General features: G+C 47.6%; 1 protein-coding gene and 2 non-coding genes across 4 annotated transcripts in view; 1 reads left to right on the forward strand and 2 right to left on the reverse strand.

Annotated features, from left to right (window-relative positions):
• SLC25A26 (solute carrier family 25 member 26) overlaps positions 1-25808 on the forward strand; it is a 2337350-nt gene that overhangs the window by 518501 nt on the left and 1793041 nt on the right. The window lies entirely within an intron of this gene.
• On the reverse strand, positions 13174-16817 carry LOC122807377. The gene has a single exon (XR_006365679.1). It is a non-coding gene; the product is annotated as a 28S ribosomal RNA (ribosomal RNA).
• On the reverse strand, positions 17217-17370 carry LOC122807384. Its single transcript, XR_006365685.1, has one exon. It is a non-coding gene; the product is annotated as a 5.8S ribosomal RNA (ribosomal RNA).

Below are 25808 nucleotides of genomic sequence, written 5' to 3' on the forward strand. Positions count from 1 at the left end.
TCCTTCACACATATTTTACTATAAAAGTCATGTCCTCAGAAAATAGAAGCCCATGTGCCTTGTTTCAAAGGGTTGCTTAAGTTAAACAGTTTAATTTACTTTGGGGTAGGTGAGTGAGTCTTACAGCTCAGTGAAAATAGAATAGCAACCTCTCTCCTCCCTGTGTACAGTAGCTTAAGCTAGAATAGCACAAACACAGATAGCCATTTGCTAAACGATACAGTCCCACAATGAAAACAGCATGAGCGGTAAACTTCTCCACCATTAAAATGGCATGAAAACCTACATTCATAGAAAATGCATCTGGCCAGCGGAGGATTAAGTTTATCTTTGGGATGTTTTCAAAAGAGACTCCTTGCACACATTTTTAGGGCCATGTATACATGTATTTGTTCTTTGATTCAGCTTCCTGATTGTAGTAAATTATATTCCTTGTATAATATCAGTGCCACTTGTTAGAAAGTGTTTTAAATTGCAGTTTAACATTCCTTTAATAGGCAATGAAACAAAATGTATAAACCAAAAATGACAACCTTACTCATTTCAGAAAATTTCAACCATAAAACGCCATTACAATCCAGCAATATCAATCAATGCATAAGTAAAATATTCTGAATAATTCCACATTAAAGAAATCCATAACTAATGAAGAGGTTGCTACTGGCAAGTAACTTTACACCTCAATGTTTCATCTATGAATTCAATGTCTGTTGCCCTTGAAGAATTAATTGCCTATATTACAATTAAAAAATGATAAACTGGTAATATTGCAATAGGAAATGACTAAAACTGACAGGTTCATAGTTACTAGATATCTCATACAAAGGAGGACACACTCAGGAGTGTAACCCCTCCCAGTTTAAAGGCACCAAATAATCAGCAATCTTATGGGTGCTACAATGTCAGCACTTCATCTACATGGTGTGGGAGTAGAATCCACATGGTGTGGGAATAGAATCCACAGCTTTCTGCACCAAAGGCAATTATGCTACTAACACTGCTTTCAAATTCTACAACACGGTCTACCATTTGATAAACAAAACAGTCAGGTGCACACTGAAAATGGACTTAGCATGAGCAGCAGTAAACTTTCTTCATTTGAAGCTCACAATTCCATGAAAATGACCTGAAACTCATAATCCCTTAAAAATGCACTACAACTCAGTTCCCTAAAAATAAACTCAAACTCATTTCTGTCAGCAGTCTGGTAGTTGGTGTAGAGCAGTGGTTCCCAAACCTTTATGGACAGAAACCCACTTATAGAAATGGTAATTTTTCTCTATCCATTGGCATGTGTGCATGTGAAACCCCCATGGGCCTCCTTAAAGAAGGCCCCCTGAAGCCCCATGTTTTTTCTGGATTTAAAGGGCCCATACAAACTACTCATACTTTATTAGCAGAGCCGGATCATGGTCAAATGGGACCCTAGGCATGGTAATAGACTGAAGGTCCCCCTGAGCAGCCCCTCTTACAGCCGCCCCCTCCCCAGCCATACCAGTGTTCCATTACTTGGGTATTTCTCCCCAGTTACCATGAACACTGTTCAAACCTAACAGTATGTATACTGTTACTTATTTACTTCTACAACCATTAGATATTGAAATAAAATGCACAACCACCAATAGCCATTTGCTGAACAGTACAGTCTAGCAATGAAAACAGACTTAGCAAGAGCAGTAAACTTCGCTGCCATTGAACCTCATGTTCATTGAAGCAGCATTAAAACTCACATTCAAATAAAATGCATCTGGCCAGTGGAGAATTAGGTTTACCTTTGGACTGTTTTAAAACTGTAGGCTCCTTGAGCACATTTTTATGGCCGTGCAGACTTGTATGTGCTCTTTGATTCACCTTCCTGATTGTATTAAATACTCCTTGTATAATAAGGCACCACTTGTTGGTGTGTTTTAACTTTGTAGCTTTGTGCTTTAAATTTGTAGTTTACAACATTTTTCCAGTAAGCAATAAAACAAAATGCATGGCTCAATTATGACAAAACTGCTAATTTGAGAATGTTTTAACCATAAAAGGCCACTCAAACTTATGTCATAACAATAAACCAGTCTAAGCCAATAAGCACAATCTCTGCAAAATTAAATTTCACCTGAATAATTCTACATTAAAGAGATTTGTAAATAATGAAAAGGCTGTTACTGGCAAACAACTTTACATGTCAGTGTTTCATCTACAAATTCAATACCTGCTGCTCTTTAAGAATTAATTGCCTATGTTACATAAAAAAAATGATAATACTACAATAAGGAATGAATGAGAAACCAACAAGTTTATAGGCACTAGGCATCTTAAACAAAGGAGGACACACTCAGGAATGCAGAACCACTTCCCCCTCTTAAAATGCACCAAATAATTGGCAACTAGGGCATTACATACCATGCCTCCATACCTCCCAACCGCTTAGCACAAGAGAGCTGGACAAAGCCTAAAATATTCACAAAGGCCCAAAAGAGGGACAGATTATAAATATTGCTGTTATAGACTTAGAAAGTTGCTAGGATAACAGCATTTATCGTAGCAGACATTGTCTAAAGGAAATGAAAACTGAAACTCAAGTGTATGACATTTAATTTCAATCTTTAGTGATTTTCCAGAAAACCGCACATTTTATGAGGAATAGGCAAAAAATGAGGCAAAAATCTGCACAGTCTGCAAACATCTGGACAGTTGAAAGGTATGCTTACCTCTCAAGATCTTAATGCAAACAATCTGCACAAAACCTAAAATAACGAATGCAGTGGGCAAAAAATAGGGACAGTGAAGTAGTGCTCTTTTTAACTTAGAAAGTTACTAGAATAACAGGATTTGTATTAGCATGTATTTTGTGAAGGATGCAAACTTTGAAACTCATATACATGTCATTTTGTGACTTCAGTCCTCCCTGATTTGCCAGAAAACCACACATTTTACGAGAAACAGAAACTATAATGCTAAATCTGAACACTTGAAAAGGTATGTTAAACACAACACTTACTCTCTCACATAGCAACACACACACATACCTTCTCTTTCATACAGTAATTAACTAGTTTAAATTCCACACACTCCTACTCTACTCTCTCATACAACAAACAGACACGTACTTTTCTCTCTCATACAGAGCCAAATGGAACTACTAGTTTAAATTACACACACACACACACACAAACACACACACACACACACACACACACACACACCTTCTCTCTGTTCTCACATAGCAGGCTGGCATTTGAAGCCAGTCGTTTCTTGGTATTGTAGCAACATAATCAACCCAGTCTGGTCTAATTGCAGCACTTCTAGGAGACATTTAATGCCAAAAGACTTAGGATTTTACATCCAGTGAAATGCACTATTTAATTAATTTTAATAACTGAAAGGTATAAAGGCAAAGCACTTAATGTTTAATGTACATATTGCATTTAGTTCAGTTTGTAAAGCAGACAGTGAAATTAGAATTAAAAAATGTCCCAACAGTAAGACCACTGGAAATGTGTTTAAGAATATCATAGACAAAAAAAAAAAAAAAATCATAGATATATCAGACTTTCCACTTGCATTGCATCACACAATTAATAATATAACATTTCACTCAGTGTAGAATAGTGCTGAACTCCTGATCCTGTAAACAACTTTTCTTGTATTTTGGAATTAGATTAGAATGCTACATAACACAGGTACCGAAAAAGCATTACTGCCACTGTTTTTGAAAGGCCATTAAGTCTAAACTATGCATAATATATTTAATCGTACTTTCTGGGGTATATCTATTTCAATGAAAGTACATTCAGTTTGTACAACAAAATTATATAAATATGTCTTAGTGTTGTATGACCCAAATTATGTAAAATTTCCTTGTTGCATTTTAGTGAAACAGTTGATGAAAAGCTCATACAACTGATCATGGGCCAAGAACACAGCAAAATGTAAACACTAATACTATTAGCTGACTTTTGTAAAACATGCTAAAGTTTTTTTTTTCCAAAATACAGGCTAAAGGCTCCATAAGGCACCACATGAGACTTACTCTACGAGTCATAGTTTTATCTATTAATAACTGATACATTTTAAAAAGTCTTCAGCTTACAGTAAGTGCCTGCTCTAGAACTTCTAACTAAACACACACATACAACATGTCTGAGTAAAGTATATAAAGAGATTTGTAAATAATGAAAAGGCTGTTACTGGCAAACAACTTTACATGTCAGTGTTTCATCTACAAATTCAATACCTGCTGCTCTTTAAGAATTAATTGCCTATGTTACATAAAAAAAATGATAATACTACAATAAGGAATGAATGAGAAACCAACAAGTTTATAGGCACTAGGCATCTTAAACAAAGGAGGACACACTCAGGAATGCAGAACCACTTCCCCCCCTTAAAATGCACCAAATAATTGGCAACTAGGGCATTACATACCATGCCTCCATACCTCCCAACCGCTTAGCACAAGAGAGCTGGACAAAGCCTAAAATATTGTGGGGGGGGGGGCACAAAGGCCCCAAAAGAGGGACAGATTATAAATATTGCTGTTATAGACTTAGAAAGTTGCTAGGATAACAGCATTTATCGTAGCAGACATTGTCTAAAGGAAATGAAAACTGAAACTCAAGTGTATGACATTTAATTTCAATCTTTAGTGATTTTCCAGAAAACCGCACATTTTATGAGGAATAGGCAAAAAATGAGGCAAAAATCTGCACAGTCTGCAAACATCTGGACAGTTGAAAGGTATGCATACCTCTCAAGATCTTAATGCAAACAATCTGCACAAAACCTAAAATAACGAATGCAGTGGGCAAAAAATAGGGACAGTGAAGTAGTGCTCTTTTTAACTTAGAAAGTTACTAGAATAACAGGATTTGTATTAGCATGTATTTTGTGAAGGATGCAAACTTTGAAACTCATATACATGTCATTTTGTGACTTCAGTCCTCCCTGATTTGCCAGAAAACCACACATTTTACGAGAAACAGAAACTATAATGCTAAATCTGAACACTTGAAAAGGTATGTTAAACACACACTTACTCTCTCACATAGCAACACACACACATACCTTCTCTTTCATACAGTAATTAACTAGTTTAAATTCCACACACTCCTACTCTACTCTCTCATACAACAAACAGACACGTACTTTTCTCTCTCATACAGAGCCAAATGGAACTACTAGTTTAAATTACACACACACACACACACACACACACACACACACACACACACACACACACACACACACACACACACACACACACCTTCTCTCTGTTCTCACATAGCAGGCTGGCATTTGAAGCCAGTTTCTTGGTATTGTAGCAACATAATCAACCCAGTCTGGTCTAATTGCAGCACTTCTAGGAGACATTTAATGCCAAAAGACTTAGGATTTTACATCCAGTGAAATGCACTATTTAATTAATTTTAATAACTGAAAGGTATAAAGGCAAAGCACTTAATGTTTAATGTACATATTGCATTTAGTTCAGTTTGTAAAGCAGACAGTGAAATTAGAATTAAAAAATGTCCCAACAGTAAGACCACTGGAAATGTGTTTAAGAATATCATACACAAAAAAAAAAATCATAGATATATCAGACTTTCCACTTGCATTGCATCACACAATTAATAATATAACATTTCACTCAGTGTAGAATAGTGCTGAACTCCTGATCCTGTAAACAGCTTTTCTTGTGTTTTGGAATTAGATTAGAATGCTACATAACACAGGTACCGAAAAAGCATTACTGCCACTGTTTTTGAAAGGCCATTAAGTCTAAACTATGCATAATATATTTAATCGTACTTTCTGGGGTATATCTATTTCAATGAAAGTACATTCAGTTTGTACAACAAAATTATATAAATATGTCTTAGTGTTGTATGACCCAAATTATGTAAAATTTCCTTGTTGCATTTTAGTGAAACAGTTGATGAAAAGCTCATACAACTGATCATGGGCCAAGAACACAGCAAAATGTAAACACTAATACTATTAGCTGACTTTTGTAAAACATGCTAAAGTTTTTTTTTTTTCCAAAATACAGGCTAAAGGCTCCATAAGGCACCACATGAGACTTACTCTACGAGTCATAGTTTTATCTATTAATAACTGATACATTTTAAAAAGTCTTCAGCTTACAGTAAGTGCCTGCTCTAGAACTTCTAACTAAACACACACATACAACATGTACTGAGTAAAGTATACAAAGCTGAGTATGGACATTTAAAATTGAACTCAATGACAGAACACCGGGAAATATCAGATAAAGTAGTCAGTCACGCTATTTTAAAATAAAAGCACGACATCCGCACAACACTTCTACAAAGTTTTTTAATGCCTAACTAGAATCCCCACTTTTTCATCGAAAACATAGAACTAACTTTGTAGAAGTGTTGTGCGAAGTTCGTGGTTTTATTCTAAAATAACTCGATTCAGTAATTTATCCAATACTTCCAGGTGCCCTGTTGTTATTGAGTTTGTCTGGTCTGCTTTGGGACACATTTAAAGATGTACTATATGCAAAATTTTCTAAATGTATATGCATCACAGATAAGAAAGTGATTTTACTACGGACAGACTTTCAACATATCAGCAACATACGCAAACCTACTCTCACACATTAACACACGCACACACTTCATCTCTCATGCAAACAGAGCAGATAATTTAAATTCCGTACACACACACACACACACACACACACACACACACACACACACACACACACACACACACACACACATGAACACACACTTTCTGTCTCATACAGAAATGAACGGCTTAAATTACACATAGACACCTGCACACATACACTTACCTGCTTTCTAAACCAGATGGCTACAGGCGGACAAGCAGACTTGGCTCATTTATTATTATATTATTATTATTGCTAGTTTAAATTACACGCAGGCAGAAGAATGTATTTAGGTCCACGCTGGCGTCGTGACGCATGCATGTTCATGTTTCTCCTTAAAGTAACAGACGCTTGTACCGCGAGGTAAAGACTTTTTTTTTTTTTTTTTAAGTCTCCTAGCCAACCTGCAGTTGTAAGGTGGAGGGCGCTCACCCCCTCTTGCGCTATGGTTCATGCTTCCGGTTACGAGCCGAGAAGAATGCAAACTTTATTAATTAAAATAAATAAATAAATACATAAAGAAAAAGAGCGCCCTTTACAAGGTCGGCCAGTATGGAGCCCTAGGCGGTCACCTAGTTCGCCTATGCCTAAGGCCGGCCATGGTTGCCAATGCGCTATGAGCAGGCTCCTTGGACAAGCAGTGCTTATTTAAGGAGAGCTCTGTTGCTAGGCATGACAGATTGGAACCAATGTTCTACAGGAAATGGAGTCGCAAGAAATTCAGGCCAGAATTCGGGGGTTGGAGACTTATGACAATGTTCCAGAAGAAGATGGCATGACTGTATTTGAATAACTTTTCCATTAGCGGGGCAACAGAATGGATTGCTTCTGCTTTCAGTTTTAGTCCCCTCCACCAATACACATGTACTGAGATTATTCTGCACTTTCTGTTAAGCATGAAATATTGCACTGTGAAAGCCAAGGTGTAGATATTCTGAAGTTGAAATGTTTGTTGCACTGTTTATGTAGAATTCTCACACCACTGTTAATGCATTACTTAGAACTGTTGCCCAGTAACAGAAAAGTACCAAATAAATGTTGATTTTTGTACAAGAATAAATGTTGACTTATGTACATGAATAAATTAATAAATGTAGATTGTTGTACGGTGGGGGGGGGTTAAATAAGGCATCCCCTTGATAATATGCCCTAATGCATATTTCGGCGGGGAAAAGAGTAAAAGACCTGGTCTTATTTTTGGGGAAATGTGGTACGAGCAGCAGGACATCACCCGGGGCTGGAATCTGGACTCTGACAGGAGACCCTGTCATCCTTAATTCTGGAAGGCTGCCAAACCGTGCCGTATCCCCATGCCCTCGGAGCCTCTCAGGGGCCTCCCTACGATCCCAGCTAGCCACGCGGAACTCCCCTCGGACACCGAGGGGCAGGCCCGCTCTCATCGGGACTTCCACATCCCCCTCCATTCTGGTCCAGAGCACAGCGGTCCCCATCTTCCCTCAGATCTCCTGAAGGCTGCCAAGTCATGCCCTCGGAGCCTCTCAGGGGAACTTAACTCAGATCCAGGCTGCCCTTGCAGAACTCCCCTCGGCCGCCAAGGGGCAGGTACGCCCACATTGGGACTTCTGAGCCCCTCTCCCTTCCAGTCCAGAGCCATTTTGGGGACTTTGCAACATTTCGTGGACGCTGTTGGGTACCAGGCAAGGTCCGATGCCTTCCCCTGTGTGGCAGGAGTTCTCCAGGCCCGCAGCCGTCTGCCAGATGCTCCCTTGAGAACTTCTGTCGTGGAGGGCTCCGTCTGACCCCGCTCACCCGGGCAGGAGTACTCCAGACCCCACGGCCCTCCGCCAGCCCTTCCCTTGAAAACTTCCATCATGGGGGGCTCAGCCTGACCCAGCTCACCCTGGCAGGAGCACTCCTGGTCCTGCAACCATCCCCCAGATGCTCCCTTAAGGACTTCTGTCCCACTGGGGGTGGAACGATATGGACCCTCCCACCCAGGCAGGAGCACTCCCTGCTTGGCCTCTTTCTTCCTCTCTCCCCCCTTCCAGACTTACATCCCAGAGCGGGCCACGGTCTGGACCCCCTCACTCAGCCGTCAGCTCTCCTAGCCAGGCCGTTTTCCACCTGTCTCTCCCTTAAGGACTTCCATCGGAGACACCCCCGCCATGACTTCCACTTCTACCCAGGCGGGAGAGCTCTTTTCCCAGGTTACATAACTTCTGGAGGCCACCAAATCGTAATCTGTCAACCCTGCCCTCGGAGCCTCTCAGGGGAGATTCCCTTCGATCCTTCCCAGCCTCGTGGAACTCTGCTGGGGCATGAGGCCTCAGCCAAACCCTCATCCAGACTTCTGTGACGTTGTTTCTCCCCTTTGCCTTCCACCTAGGGCTTTCAAACGTGCACAGGGTATGGCCCTGGTTCCCGGCAACTCGGCCCATTTCGTCTCGCTCCTCCATCTATCTCCTCGGTGTCGCCGGGTGCCAACGAACGTGCTTCACTTCGAGCCTTCTGGCACGTGTCGCCTTGCCTCCTGAGTGGTGCTGTTCGCAAGGCGGCATTCTCACAGTGCCAGATGAAAGACTGGAGGCTATCCCGGTGTCTGCTGACAGTCCCAGGTGTGAGATGCCACAGCGGCCATATCTCCGCACCCCTGTGGGCTGGGAGGACGGGATTGCAGACCTGGCTTCCAGGGGCAGCCCTCGGCACGCCAGCACTGTCGGGCGACTTCCCCAGCTGGTCCTGAGTGCTAGATGCCAAGGCAGCTGTATCTTCTCTCCCCGAGCACTGGGAAGATGGGATCACAGATCTGGCTTCCCCGGATGGACCTCGGCCCTCTCCCGGGAACCATGCACCTGTTGCCGGGTCGCCCCTCTGGGGACAATCCTTAAGCCCGAGTATGCAATCCTCAGTCCCCTCCTCGCCAGCACGGGTTCCGGTTATCTGGATGGAGGCATAGGAGGGTGCAGAGCAAGGGGCTCAACCGAGGACCTCCTCCCGCACGAGAGGCCTCGCTGCCGGTTCGATCCTCCAGGGATGACCCCTAAGCCCAAGTACACAATCCTCAGCCCCTTCCGCATCTGCAAGGGTTCTGGCTATCTGGACGGAGGCGCCGGAGGGTGTGGAGCAAGGGGCGGTACCGGGGACCTCTTGCGGGGGCCCGGCACTAAGGAGCAAAGTCCCACCAACGATCTGGACATTAGGGGAGGGAGGGCGGCACGCAGGGCGGGCCAGCTGAGGATGGGTCCCCCCTCCCCATGAGGGGGCGGAGCCCGTCCCCCACCTGCGACAAATGCTCGGCTCGAGGGCTGACTTTCAATAGATTGCAGCTTTTTGATGCTCTGCTGAATACGAAACTCTGACCCAGAATCAGGTAGTCTATGAATGATTTAGCACCCGGTTCCCCACCTACCTGCAGTGCACTGCTGGAGAGAGGCGCCCCCCCTTACATCTGCGCTTCCACCCAGTGATGTGCAGCGCTCCTCGCCGACCTTGCAGCTGGGTATCCCTGGCCAACCGGAGATCCACGGCTCTGCGGTATCATTACGTTTAGGCGGGATTCTGACTTAGAGGCGTTCTGTCATAATCCCACAGATGGTAGCTTCGCACCATTGGCTCCTAAGCCAAGCACATACACCAAATGTCTGAACCTGCAGTTCTCTTACTGATTAGGATTACTATCGCAACAACCGATCTTGTAGCCCAGGCAGGTATGACCCTAGCCCTGAGTAGCATCCTTCCATCACCCAGAACGGTACTACAGTACAAGGGCAAAATGATTGACTTCAAGAATTGGCTAAGCTTCTGGTGTCATTCTAAGGGTATCCAGTATCTGTCTGCCTGGGATGACATGATCGACAGACCACGGAGCTTTGCCAGTGATGGCCTGCACCTGTCACCCTTGGGATTCTAGATACTGGCTAAGGCTCTTGCCACCCCTATAGTGCCTTTTTTAGGCAAAGTTCAAATGACAAATTCACCACTGTAACAGGTACAAGCAAACAAAATCTGAGGGTAATGCTGCTTAATGCTAAAAGTCTAAACCTCAAACTGCACTCACTCAAGGCATTCTTAAAATGGTCAACATCGACATCTGTGCAGTGTCAGATACCTGATTCAAGGCTCCAGAGAGCACCCCTGTATTACCTGGCTGTAATTCATACCACACCTTTTGGACATCTAACCTGGACTGAAACACTTAAGGTGGAGGCGTGTCCATATTTATTAAGGATACCCACACCTCCAGGCTAGTTGCTCAGCATAATGCATCCGAGATTATCCAAATGCAACTAACTCTGGGCAAGACTGCAATCCAAATTGTAGCTTGCTACACATCCTCCATCATGCCTCAGGATTCCCACTCCTCATTTCTGGATACACTGGAAAATATTAGGGGACAACCCAACACCCTAATAATGGGCGATTTCAACTACCGCACCATTAACTGGGAGAACTTCTCATGTACCAACTCTTTAGTTCAACGTTTTCTGGAATTCATAAATTCCAACACCTTGGATCAACTTATCCACACCCCCACCAGGAGCAGCAATATCCTAGACCTGGTCATTACCAACATGGGTGACCGGTGTTCCACACCAAAGGTCAGTTCCTCATTGGTCATATCCGACCACAAGCTAATCACCCTAGACATCCACATCCCATCCCCACCCCCCATTAGGGAAACTACCGTAAAAAATGTCTCCAAAGACAACTTCACGCTTCTTAAGACAGAAGTGGCAAATTTCACGACACCCATGCAGATGGACAATAGAGGTACAAGTGCTGAATCCTACACAATTGCACTTTATAAGCACTTACACGAGTGCATAGATTATGCTATCCCTAACCGAACTAAGATGCTGTTCTCCAAAATAAATGAAGCCAATCTGGTGGTCCTCTACCATAAACAAACTCTACAACAGAAGAAAGAAACTGTTGCAAAAAAGAGTAAAATCCCACGATTTGAGGAACTCCCTGGTTAGCCTCATTAAGAAGCTGAGAGCCCTCATAAAATCCTCCAAAGTTAGTTATGAAAACAAAATTGCCACTGTTTCTAAATACAACCACAAAGCATTCTGTAGCTATGTCAAGTATCTCAATGGCAACACTCAGATCTTCTCTGAGTTACAGCACAATGGCACTAAATGTACAGAACCAACTGATATTGCCAACATCCAGGCAGATAGGTTCAGTGCTAACTTTTTCCCCCTCTCACCCCCTAAAGGGCCCATCTCTATACCGGAAGAATGCAAAGTTCCTGTAATCACGGCTACACAGGTAAAAACCACATTTTCCAAAGTCAAGAACACAGCATCCATGGGACCTGACAACATCCCAGGCTGCATTTTTCACAAACTACAGAGCAAACTGGCACCCCACCTAAGTACCATGTTCAATCATAGCCTCACCTCAGGCTTTGTGCCCACTGAATGGCACACAGCAATGGTTATCCCACTCCACAAAGGGGGAGCCACCACAGACCCCAGGAACTACTGCCCCATTAGCCTGACGAGCCTGGTCTGCAAGGCCATGGAATGTATCATTATGTAATTTAGAAACAAATACTTTGGTAATCTCCAAACTCTGGACCCCACCCAGTTTGGGTTTGTAAAAGGCATATCATGTCTCCTAAACCTGATATAGACTTCTTTGAAGCAGTCACCAAAGCCATAGATAAGGGTAAGGTGGTTCACACAGCCTGTCTAGATCTCGCCAAGGCTTTCGACACCATCCCCCACTCTGGAATTATAGATAAACTCACTAAACTAGGTATAAATCCCTATGTCACAAGATGGGTTGCCAACTGGCTCACTGACAGAACCCACACTGTGAAAGTAGCAGAGTCCAAATCCGACTTCAGACCAGTGACAAGTGGAGTACCACAGGGTTCAATCCTGGGTCTTCTGCTGTTTGGTATCTACTTCTCGGAAGTGCAGGCTAACACAGACGGTCTTTGGCTAACGAAGTTCGCAGATGACTGCAACCTAGGAGCCATAATCAAAACTCCTAACGATGTGGACATCCTACAAAAGGGCCTCACTGAGAGTGATGCCTGCTGTCAAAGCCATGGCCTCAGGCTCAATGCCGAAAAGTGCATTGTCATCCCCTTTGGTAAAAACTCCGTACCCATGAACTACCACATAGGCGGTAGTAAACTTAACACAGAAAGTGTGATGGGAGACTTTGGGACACAGGTGGGCAGTGGTGTCTCTTTTCATAATCACATCGCCACAGTAGTCAGGAAATCCTTCTACGTGGCACACCTCATCCCAAAATGTTTCTCATCCAGGAAAAAAAAGGTCATTGTTCCTCTCTATTCCATCACTCATTAGACCCATTGTAGAGTACAATGCCCCTTTTGGTATGTACATCACAAGACATCTACAACAACTGGAAAGACTGCAGAAATACCTCACAAAGAGGATTACTGGCCTCAAACAGATGCCCTATGCAGACTGCCTCAGAAATCTCCAGCTTTATTCCGTTGCATATTGCCTACTCAGAGGCAATCTCTGCCTAACATACAAAGCTATGTCAAACCCAGAGCTGTTGGACATGCTCCACTTAAAGAAATCCCAATCCCTCCGAGCTATATGCTCTAGGGACCTAAACCTTGTCACCACAATAAACAGAACATGCTGGAGGGATAGATTCCTGTCCCAGAGACTTCCCATACTCTGGAACAAACTACCTATCTATATCAAACAAAGCTCCTCATTAGCACTCTTCAAGAAAAATCTTGATAATTGCATGGGAAATAGGAAATTCACCCCGAGGATCACTTCTGTGGCTCTGCTCGACAGGGGCACAGGAAAATAATTTTCTTGGGTGGTGAAAGCCAGGGTACCTTTTTGGCTATGCTTATATAGGCCCGAGGCCCACTAGCCTAGTACCTACCTATGAGCCAATAAACAACACATCTTCAGTAGGGTAAAACTAATCTGTCTCATGATGGTCTAAACCCAGCTCCTGTTCCCTATTATTAGGTGAACAATCAAACGCTTGGTGAATTCTGCTTCACTAAGATAGGAAGACTTGACATAGAAGGATCAAAAAGTGACTTCGCTATGAACACTTGGCGCCACAAGCCAGTTAGCCCTGTGGTAACTTTTCTGACACCCCATGCTAAAAAGCCAGAAGGATCGTGAGACCCCGCTTTCATGGTCTGTATTCATATTGAAAATCAAGATCAAGTGAGCTTTTACTCTTCTGCTCCATGGGAGGTTTCTGTCCTCCCTGAGCTCGCCTTAGGACACCTGCATTGCTCTTTGACAGGTGTACTGCTCCAGTCAAACGCCCCACCTGATACTGTCCCCGGAGCGGGTTGAGCCCTGATGCCCATGCGCTTAGAGCCAGAAGCGAGAGCCCCGGTGGGCCTCACCCCCCCGCCTCACCAGGTAAGTGAAAAAATAATGAGTAATGGTATTTCACCAGCAGTCGAGGCCTCCCACTTATTCTACACCTCTCATGTCTCTTCACAATGCCAAACTAGAGTCAAGCTCAACAGGGTCTTCTTTCCTCACTGATTCTGCCAAGCCCGTTCCCTTGGCTGTGGTTTCACTAGATAGTAGGTAGGGACAGTGTGAATCTTGTTCATCCATTCATGTGCATCACTAATTAGATGATGAGGCATTTGGCTACCTTAGAGTCTTAGTTAATCCCACCGTTTACCCGCGCTTCATTGAATTTCTTCACTTTGACTTTCAGAGCACTGAGCAGAAATCACATCGCATCAACACCCGTATCGGCCCTTCGCAATGCTTTGTTTTAATTAAACAGTCAGATTCCCCGGTCCGCACCAGTTCTAAGTGAGCTGCTAGCTGCCAGATGTTGCGGGATGCCGGTATGGACTGGCGCCTGCCACAGCCAGGGCGATACACAGGAAGGGCTCAGCGCTTATCCAGAGTCTCTGTCACCATTCCCTTGGCCCCCCCTGGGAGGGGGGGGGTGCCTCGTCCAGCCGCAGCGAGCTCACAGCCCCGCTTCACGCCTGAGCCCAATCTACCCAGCCTTAGAGCCAATCCGTATTCCGAAGTTACGGATCTGGCTTGCCAACTTCCCTTACCTACATTGTTCTAATATACCAGAGGCTGTTCACCTTGGAGACCTGCTGCTGATATGGGTACAGCCCGGTACAAGACTTGCACCCTCTCCCCCGGAATTTCAAGGCCCGGCGAGAGCTCACCTGATGCCTCCGGAATCACGAAGCTTTCCAGGATGCGGGCTCCTTTCTCGGGGCAAACCCATTCTAGGGCGCCTTGCCCTTTACAAATAAAAGAGAACTCTCCCAGGGGCCCCCGCTGGCTTCTACAAGATGCTTTGTGTCACCGCACTAGATGCTACAAGGCACCCGTCTCTGCCACTCCAGATTTCGGGATCCGACTCCCTTCCAATTGGCCGAGGGCGACTGAGGCCATCACCCGTCCCTTTGGAATGGTGATCACCTATCTCTCAGGACAGACTAACCCATGTTCAACTGCTGTTCACATGGAACCCTTCACTTCGGCCTTCAGAGCTCTCATTTGAATATTTGCTACTACCACCAAGATCTGCACCCGCGGCAGCTCCACCCGGGACGTCCCGCTTGGCGTTAGTGCCACCGCGGCAGCCCTCCTACTCATCGCGGCATAGAGCCCTCAGCTCCCAGCACCAGGGACAGATGGGTATGGGCATGATGCTCCAGCGCCATCCATTTTCAGGGCTAGTTGATTCGGCAGATGAGTTGTTACACACTCCTTAGCGGATTCTGACTTCCATGGCCACCGTCCTGCTGTCTATATCATCCAACACCTTTTCTGGGGTCTGAACGTCTGCATTGGACGCCTTAACCCAGCATTCAGTTTATCCCACAGCTCCAGTTCTGTTTACCAGAAGTGGCCCACTGGGCACTCACATGCCACTCCAGGCTCCAAGCCAGTGAGTCAGGCTTCTTACCCATTTAAAGTTTGAGAATAGTTTGAGATCGTTTTGGCCCCAAGACATGTAATCATTCGCTTTACCAGATAAAACTGCGTCTGCCGAGCGCCAGCTATCCTGAGGGAAATTTTGGAGGGAACCAGCTACTAGATGGTTCCATTAGTCTTTCACCCCTATACCCAGGTTGGATGACCAGCTTGCACATCAGGACCGCTATGGACCTCCACCAGAGTTTCCTCTGGCTTCGACCTGCCCAGGCGTAGTTCACCATCTTTCGGGTCCCACCAGGTGCGCTCACTCTCCACCTCCCTGATAGGATGGATGAGACGGGGCGGGGGGGGAATTCTGCCTCAGCCGACACTCACCAGCCCTCACTTTCGTTGCACCATGGAGTCTCCTGCCCACGCTTGGACTCGCAAACCTGTTAGACTCCTTGGTCCGTGTTTCAAGACGGGACGGGTGAGACACAGATGTAGTTGCTGACACCGGGCACCCGAGGTGAGGATGCCGGCCCGGTGGCAGGATGCGGTCGGGCCACACTGAGGGCAGTCTGGCCCAGTCGACTGTCCCACCAGAAGGCGGGGACCCCTGGCCCCCGCCATGAGGGCGGTTGTGGGTGTGGCAGCGGTTGGCTCCTATGACCTTGGGGCATGGTGAGGGCTGATGCCGCGGGCTGTAATACTCCCCTCCAAGGAGGGGAGCCACCTTCCGTGTGGCCTTCCCGGCCTACCTTGAGCCAGTTGCTGAGCACTGCCGCAGAGGAAGTGTGCCCGACTGTGGCCGGCGTGCCTGGGGACAGTTTCGCACCCCCCAGAGGGGGAGGGTGCCGGCATGGCCGCCAAGTTGAATTTTCCGGCTGGACCACACGGACCCCCACCCGTTTACCTCTGAACAGTTTCACGACCTGTTAAACTCTCTCTTCAAAGTTCTTTTCAACTTTCCCTTATGGTACTTGTCCATTGTCGGTCTCGTGCCGGTGTTTAGCCTCAGATGGAGTTTACCACCTGCTTTGGGCTGTATTCATAAATAACCCGACTCCGGGAAGACCTGATCCCGACATGCCGGGGGCCGCAACTGGCCTCACACTGTCTGCTGGCTGAGCCTCATTCACAAGGACTTGGTCCTTCTGGGCAGTGCCAGGGAGACGGACTTCCGTGTGCCATATTTCCCTGCGCCCATCGCCCGGGTGGGGATTCTGCACTGGGCTCTTTGCTCTTCACTCGCTGTTACTGAGGGAATCCTGGTTAGTTTTGTTGCCTCCACTTAATAATATGCTTAAATTCGGTGGGCTGCCACATCTGATCTGAGGGTGCGTTCCAAGTGCAGTTGTGTGGGGGGCAGGACAGCGGGAGCCACTGGGGCAGATGGACTACCCGTTCTCCCCTGCGCACCCACTTCTTGCCACCGGACTCTGGGCAGCAGAGGAGGACGGCTGACATGGCCCCAGAGCGTGGGAACTGGGCGGGTGTCGGGCTCCTCCTTGGCGGGGCAGCCTGGTGGAGGTAACACTGACAGCCTCTTGGGGGCGTACCAGACGCATGCCTGCTCCTTGCCATCCTTGGACAGGCTTGCCAGCTCGGGGTGGCGGGGGACTTCTCTCCTCCGTCCGCATCTTTCCCTGGTGGGATGGAGGCCAGCGGTGGGCTCCCACGGCTTTACAGCCACCCCCTCGATGGTGGCCTGACACCCCCTGGGGAGATGGAAGGCACAACGACCCTCTTACAGGCATAGCCCTGGGAGTAACCAAGGGCCGAAAAGTTAGTTTGAAGTGTCGATGATCAGTGTGTCCTGCAGTTCACATTAGTTCTCGCAGCTAGCTGCATTCTTCATCGACGCACAAGCCGAGTGATCCACCGCTTAGAGTCGCAAAGTTCCCATTTGCAGGGGGCACCACTGCCCATGTGGCATCGCACCTCTAGACGAGCATGCGAAATACACCAGGCATCATCCCGGGAGCCCATACTGGGGTTACTGGCCCCGCACCGCAGGACGGCAGGGAGTCCCGTGGCAGCTGGCACGCAGCTGCACCACCGACCTTCCAGATCTTTGAACTGATGCCCCGCATGGGGCGGGGTATCCTCCACAGGTACCCAAGACCGACAAAGAGGGGAGGACTACAGTGTGTCATCACCGGGGATGGCCCCACGCGGCCAGGGAGGAGGTCATCACCCTCCTGCCTGGACGACACCTTCTCCCTCCTCCTACTGCACAAGGAGTCAGCCACCTCCGGGTTGAGTGGTGGACCGCACTGCTAGGCTGGGTGCACCCTCCACCACTATCCCCTTGGGGCAGCAGAGGAGCGCCCATACCTCCCACCGCACGGATGGAACCCCCTCCCACCACTGAGAGGCGAGTGGGGACAGACACCATCCCTCCTCTCTCCCTCCCTCCCCTCTGGAGTCACGGGCTCAGTCCCGCCGGCCTACACCAGGGCACATGGAGAGATATGAGTCAGAGAGAGAGAGAGATGTAGAGGGTCAGGGTAGCGGAGCGAGCAGAGGCCCTGGTACCCGAGGATGGCGCCGCCCCGGGACCCTCAGCATTAATGATCGATGTTATTTGCGTTTTACTGTTGCAGTCATCGCACTTGGGTTATCCTGCCAGGGTATAGCCCTCAGTCAGGCCGAATACCAGAGGCTTAGTATTTCTTCGTCGGTTGCTGTTGCTCCAGGACTGACGTTATCAGTGGTATAAAATCAGGCAGCCAACGCCATTACATCAGTCTTTCTTGTCGAGGATTCCAAAGCAGAAGCAGTTCGCATGAGTGCTGGTCAGCCACTACCTGAGTTTTTGTTTGAGAACTGAAGTTGAAGTCTTCTAAAGCTAAGTACCCCGTTGAGGATCCTTTTTTCTTGCTCTAACCGATGTCAGAAAAAGTTAACAATTCTGACGCCTGTGGAAAGCAAATACCACCCCGAGTTTTCCATTTTACTGCATCTTCTGTTTAGGCCCAGACCATGACGTTCCTCACTGTCGGTTTTGTGCATTGTTGAACGCTAGAACTATACGTCATCAGGCCCATATTGTAGCTAAATATTTTCACTCTCAATCTCCGTATTCTGAAATGGCTTTGGTAAGCCATCCAACTACTGATCTTCCGAAAAAACGTAAGGATAAATTCAGAGGCCAACCGCACAGGTCCAAAACTGCCGATAAAACTTCCATTAAGCTAGTCGCCAGTTCGCCAATCATCAGTGAGGCGCTTTTGCAACCCTCGATGCCCACTTCTGTGGATTCGCAGGCTGCTACTGAGACCCGTTCAGAGTCTGGTATGCCGCAAGACTCCTTGACTAAGGATCCTGTGGATGCCTCTACCTTGGATGTGTCTGGAGCCGCTGAGCAGGCACTGGCTTCCGAGGAAGTTCTTCGCACTACCAATACTCGATGCAAACCAACGACTTCTTTTGCGTCTTCAGTTCTTTCTAAAAATACAGTTTAAAAGGCCCAGAGTATGAACTGCGCCTAAAAAAAGATGACCCAAGCTCAAGCACCTGCTTCTATGCCTCAGTCGCAAATGCTTAAAATGGCAGAAGACCTTATTATCTTCCTTATTCAGGGAAGCCAGCCTACCCCTTCCAAAAGAAAAAGAAACTTGTTCCCAGCAGTTTTATCTGACCAGGAGTCCGATGTCTCTGAGGTTTCTAAATAGGAAGACATGCAACCCTTGTCTGCTTATGAGGATTCAGATGCAGTGGAGTCCATTCCTTCTGCCTCTCCTCCAGAGGATTTTTCATTGGACGCACCATTGAACAAAGACAATTTGTTTGGCACTAAAGGAGAAGAGGTCTTGAAAAAAGATGGAAGAAAAAGCTAAATGTATGTAGACAATTAAAGACTTCTTGCAGGTCCAGCCTCCGAGGTTCAGTTGGCATTGTCCCTCCAAGCACTGGTCCTTTCTGGCCCCCTCAAGACCAGCTCAGACTAGACCTAGGGGAAGCAGCCCCCCCAGAAAGCAGTCCCAGGGAATGCAGAGATCTAAGCAGTGGAGTTCCTCCACTTCAAAAATAGGGAGTGCTAAGCCACCCCCTTATGGAAAGAACTCACAATGACCTTACACCTCCACCCCTTACTTCTGCCCACCTGCTTGTGCCCCAAGGAGGAAAACTCTTCTCCCATGCCAAAAACTGGGCCTCTATCACCTACGACCGATGGGTTCTCAACATAGTGCCCCAGGAATGCAAATTTTATTTCCACATGCTACCTACCCCAAAGGGTTCCCAGATCTTCCTCCAAACCAGTGGGCAGAGGCACAAAACCAAGTCTATTCCTTGCTGTCCATGAGGGCAATACAGCCTGTTCCTGCAGACCAGATAGGCCAAGGTTTCTATTCCAGGCTTTTTCTGGTACCCAGAAAAGAGGGCACCTGGCGCCCAATCTATCAATTCTAAACACCTTCCTGGTGATACCAAAATTCAAAATGCTCACCCTCCAGCAGCTTCTTCCTATGCTATCCAAGGATGCTTGGTTAGCCACCCTAGACCTAAAAGAAGCCTATCTACACATCCCAGTTAGGGATTCCTGCAAAAAATATTTCCATTTCAGAGCAGGATCTATACAGTTTCAGTTCTCTGTGCTTTGGCTTATCCACTGCTCCCAAAGTTTTCACAAAATGCCTGGCTCCAGCCATGTTTTTTTGCAGACAAAGGAATATTCAAATTTACCCCTATTTAGATGACTGCCTGATTCAGGCAGACAGTCAGGAAAAGCTGTTACAGCACCTGATCTTTGTAAAGCACCTACTGACTTCCCTGGGGTACACTGTAAACGAAAAGAAATCCAAAATAGTACCCACTCCGAAAATTGTATTCCTGGGAGCAAGCCTGGGAACAGCTTCCCAGATGGCATTCCTTACTCCAAAAAAAACAAGCCTATCTGACGGGCTGCCTCTTTCAACTAGCCACCAGAACCCAGTTATCCACAAGGAAAATCCTACAAGCTCTAGGGTTCATGCCCTCCTGCATTCTACTCATTCCATATGCCAGACTGCATATGAGGAAACTTCAGTGGTACCTAAAAAGCCTTTGGTGTCAACACTCTCAGGACCTGGAAACTATCATACCTATGATGCCCTGTCTAAGGAAAGATTTTCTTTGGTGGGTAGCAGCATGCAACCACAACAAGGGTCTTCCCTTCTCACAACCCCACACTGCCCAGACCCTAACCACAGATGCATCAGATTATGCCTGGGGTGCACACCTGGATGGCAGGTGCATTCAGGGCCATTGGAGCCCAAATCAAATACATCTGCACATCGGCCAAAAAGAGTTGCTAGCTGTTCAGCATGCTTTGACAGCTTTCAGACCCCTACTCTCCCCGGGGCCTCTACTGATCAAAACAGACAACACCACAGTGATGTGGTACATCAAAAGCAGGGAAGAACTCACTCTTATCCCCTCTGCAGGCTTGCCATAACCCTTTGGCACACGGCTTCAGCCATTCCAATTCACCTGCAAGCAGAATTCCTGCCAGGCTCCCACAACTCTCTGGCAGACAACTTAAGCAGAAACCTCCTAGACCCACATGAGTGGCAGCTAGACCACAGCACCTTCAACCTTGTAACCCAGAAATGGGGCACCCCAAAGGTGGACCTCTTTGCCTCCCACAACAATCACCAGCTCAGCAAATACTGCACCAGGGAACCTCACAGCAAGGCCTGGAAAGTGGATGCCATATCCTTCCAATGGGTAAACCTCTCGATCTATGCATTTCTCCCTCCACCTCTACTTCAAGGGTACTACTCAAAATAAGAGAAGAAAAACCAATAGCAATCTTGATTGCCCCAGACTTAGCTAGCCAGCACTGGTACCCACTGCTGCTCAGTTTGTCACCCCTGCCACCATGGCACCTACCTCAGATCCCAACTCTCCTGTCCCAGCAGAATGGAGAATTCATGCATCCACAATTGCAGACCCTGAACCTAGCAGCCTGGCTTATTTCCTGACCTCTCTTCCAGTTGCCAGTCTAAGCAAGTAAGTCCTGGATGTTATATGTGAGGCCAGATGCCCCAGCACTAGAAAATCGTATGCTGACTAGTGGAAAAGGTATTGCACCTGGATCCAGGCTAAAGGAGCTGAAACAACACAGACCACCCTACCTCTCATCCTGGATTGCCTAGAAAACTTACTACACAGGGGCCTATCCTTCTCTTCCATTAAAATTCATGCCTCTGCCATCTCTGCTCATTACAGCACAGAGCCACCTCTCTTTTCTCACCCTCTCATCAAACAGTTTCTAAGAGGGGATAACAATTTAAGGCCACCCAGAAGAGCTGCTACCCCAGCTTGGGACCTTAACTTTGTGTTGGAAAAGCTCACACTACCCCCCTTTGAGTCTGCAGCTTCAGCAGAGTTAAAATTCCTCTCTTGGAAAACAACCTTGCTTCTGGCCATCACTTCAGCTAGAGGAGTTTCAGAGCTACAAGCACTCATGTCACTAGAGCCCTTCATCATTTTTATGATGACAGGGTCTCCCTCTGGACTAACCCAACTTTCATGCCTAAAGTGGTATCCAGTGTGGCTCTCACCCAATCTATTTATTTGACCACCTTTTTCCCTAATCCACAAAACAAGGGAGAAAGGATTCTGCATTCTCTAGATGTGCACAGACAGCTCAGACTCTTCATGGATAGAACTAAATCTTTTAGGAAAACTGACCAATTGCTAGTCAGCTTTGAAGCAGGGGGCAGAGGGCAAGGCCATATCCAAGCAAACAGTCTCCAAATGGATAGCACACTGTTTCCATTTCTGCTACAAATACCACGGGAAACTGACCCTTAGGTGGTCAGGACACATTCCACCAGGGCAACCTCCACCTCTGCAACTTTTCTCAGAGGGGTCCCCTCCAGGGACATCCTGGAGGGTGCAACAGGGAATTCTGTTCATACCTTCACCAAGCATTATCACCTGCCTATTTTCTCCAAATCCTGGGCAGGCTTTACAACTGCAGTCTGGCAGGGCATCCTAGCCAGCCCCCCAGTCTTCTTGACTGCCTCCACCCTTTTTTTCAGCTTTGGGAATCAACCCAAGTGTGATGACTGCAACAGTGGAACACAAAGAACATAGTACAGTTGTGTCCACTTAACATAAATGTAGATGTTTGAGTGTATTCACTGTTGCAGTCCTGGTTTCCCACCCTGCATCCCCCTTGTCTCTTTCTCTCTCTCTTCCTCACTCATTACAGGGATTTTTGGTATTTACTTTCTACTGGTGGTGTTCTTCTACCATAACCTGGCTCCCTATTTGGGGGCCCCTGAATAACTGATGTAATGGCGTTGGCTGCCTGATTTTATACCACTGAATACCTGACGTCAGTCCTGGAGTGAGAGCAATCAACGCAGAAATATTAAGCCTCTGGTATTCGGGCCGACTGAGGGTTACCACTGGCAGGATAACCCATGTGTGATGACTGCAACAGTGAGTACACTCGAACGTCTACATTTATGGTAAGTGTACACAACTGTACTTTCTGCAGGTTTACCTACGGAAACCTTGTTACGACTTTTACTTACTCTAGATAGTCAAGTTTGATTGTCTTCTCGGTGCACCGCCGGGGCCGTGACCAACTCCAGCAGGTCCGATCCGAGGACCTCACTAAACCATCCAATTGGTAGTAGCGACGGGAGGTGTGTACAAAGGGCAGGGACTTAATCAACGTGAGCTTATGACCTGCACTTACTGGGAATTCCTCGTTCGTGGGAAATAATTGCAATCGCCAGTCCCTATCACGAATGGGGTTCACTGGATTACCCGGACCTGTTGGCCAAGGGTAGACACATGCTGATCCATTCAGTGTAGTACGCGTGTAGCCCCGGACATCTATGGGCATCACAGACCTGTTGTTGCTCAGTCTCGTGTGGCTGAAAGCCACTTGTCCCTCTAAGAAGTTGGAGACGACCGCACTGGGACGCATAACTAGTTAGCATGGCGGAGTCTCATTCGTTATTGAAATTAACCAGACAAATCACTCCATCAACTAAGAACAACCATGCACCACCACCCACAGAATTGAGAAAGAGCTATCAGTCTGTCAATCCTTTCCATGTCTGGGCCAGGTGAGGTTTCCCGTGTTGAGTCAAATTAAGCTGCAAGCTCCACACCTGGTTGTACCCTTCCGTCAGTTCCTTTAAGTTTCAGCTTTGCAACCATACTCCCCCTGGACCCCAAAGACTTTGGTTTCCTGGAAGCTCCCCAGCGGGTCATGGGAATAACTCTGCCAGATTGCTAGTCGGCATCGTTTATGGTTGGAACTACGACGGTTTCTGATTGTCTTAAAACATCTAACTTTCGTTCTTGATTAATGAAAACATTCTTGGCAAATGCTTTTGCTTTCGTTTGTCTTGTGCCAGTCCAAGAATTTCACCTCTAGCAGCACAATACGAATGCCCCCTGCCATCTCTCTTAATCATGGCCCCAGTTCCGAAAACCAACAAAATAGAACTGGAGTCCTATTCCATTATTCCTAGCTGAAGTATTTAGATGACCGTCCTGCTTTGAACACACTAATTTTTTCAAAGTAAACGCTTCAGACCCCTGGGACACTCAGTTAAGAGCATCGAGGGAGTGCTGAGAGGCAGAGGCTGGGACAGGAGGTAGCTCACCTCGCGGCAGACCGCCAGCCCGATCCCAAGTTCCAACTACGAGCTTTTTAACTGCAGCAACCTTAATATACGCTATTGGAACTGGAATTACAATGGCTGCTGGCAATGCACTTGCCCTCCAATAGATCCTCATTAAAGGATTTAAAGTGTACTCATTCCAATTACAGTCTGCCAAACCATGCCGTGTCCCCATGCCCTCGAAGCCTCTCAGACGGACTTCCCTCATATGCCAGCCACCCTCGCAGAACAACCCTCAGCCACCAAGGGGCAGGTATGCTCTCATCGGGACTTCCAAGCCCCCTCCTTTCCGGTCCAGAGCCATTCTAGGGACTTTGCAACATTTCGGGGACACTGTCAGGTACCGAGCAAGGTGGGACGCCTTTCCCCTGTCTAGCAGGAGCTCTCTAGGCCCACAGCCGTCGCCAAATGCTCCCTTGAGGACTTCTGTCATGGGGGGATCTGCCTGACCCCGCTCACCCAGGCAGGAGCACTCCTGGCCCCGCAGCCTTCCGCCAAACGCTCCCTTAAGGACTTCCATCCCACTGGGGGGGCATGGTCCAGATCCTCTAACACAGGTGGGAGTGCTCCCTGCCCGGCTGCCTTCCGCCTCTCTCCCCCTTCCAGACTTCCACCGGAAAGGACTCCCCCTCCAGGCTTCCACTTCTAACTGGGCAGGAGGGCTCTTTTCCTTGTTACATACCTTCTGGAGGCTACCAAGCCGTGCCGTGTCCCCATCCCCTAAGAGCCTTCAGGGGGAACTCTCTCCGATCCCAGCCAGCCCCATGGAACTCCTGTCGGCCGCCGAGAGGTAGGCCCGCTCTCATCGGGACTTCCACATCCCCCCTCCTTTCCGGTCCAGAGCACCATGGTCCCTGTCTTCCATATATCCCCTGCAGGCTGCCAAACCGTGCCCTGTCCCCATGCCCTCACAGCCTCTCAGGGGGACCTACTTCTGATCCAGGCCGGCCCCGCAGAACTCCCCTCCGTCACCGAGGGACAGGCTCGCTCTCATCTGGACTTCCACGTCCCCCTCCTTTTCCGATCCAAAGCACCACGATCCCCGTCTTCCCCCAAATCTCCTGAAAGCTGCCAAGTCGTGCCCTGTCTCCTTGGCACGCCCGCGCTGTCAGCAGTTTCTCCCAGCTACTGCCCCTACTCACCTTGGGGGACCCCGCCTCCTCCATGTCCCCTGCAGGCTGCCAAACCGTGCCGTGTCACGTGTACCCTCGGTTCCTCTCCGAGAAGTTTCGATCCGATCCCGGTCGGCCTCGCGAAACTCCCCTTGGCCACCGAGGAGAGGCAGGCCAGCTCTCATTGGGACTTCCACATCCCACTTCTTTCTGGTCCAGAGCTCCATGGTCTCTGTCTCCTGCATATCCCCTGAAGGCTGCCAAATCGTACCGTGTCCCCGTGCCCTCAGACCCTCTCAGGGGGATTTCCCTCCTATCACTGCTGGCCTCGCAGAACTCCCCTCGGCCACCAAGGGGCAGGTCCACCCTCATCAAGACTTCCGTGTGCCCCTGCTCTCCCATCCAGAGCACCTCCGGGGACCTTGTGATTTTTCAAGGATGCTGTCGTGTACCGGGCGAGGTCGGACGCCTTCCCCTGTCTGGCAGGAGCTCTGCAGGCCATGCAGATCTCCACCGCTCACTCCCTTAAGGATGTCCATTGTGGGGGCCTCTGCCTGACCCTGCTCACCCAGGGGGT

This window comes from Protopterus annectens, chromosome 7.part0, assembly GCF_019279795.1.
Source record: "Protopterus annectens isolate FY-2018-M chromosome 7.part0, PAN1.0, whole genome shotgun sequence".
Classification (NCBI taxonomy): domain Eukaryota; kingdom Metazoa; phylum Chordata; order Ceratodontiformes; family Protopteridae; genus Protopterus; species Protopterus annectens.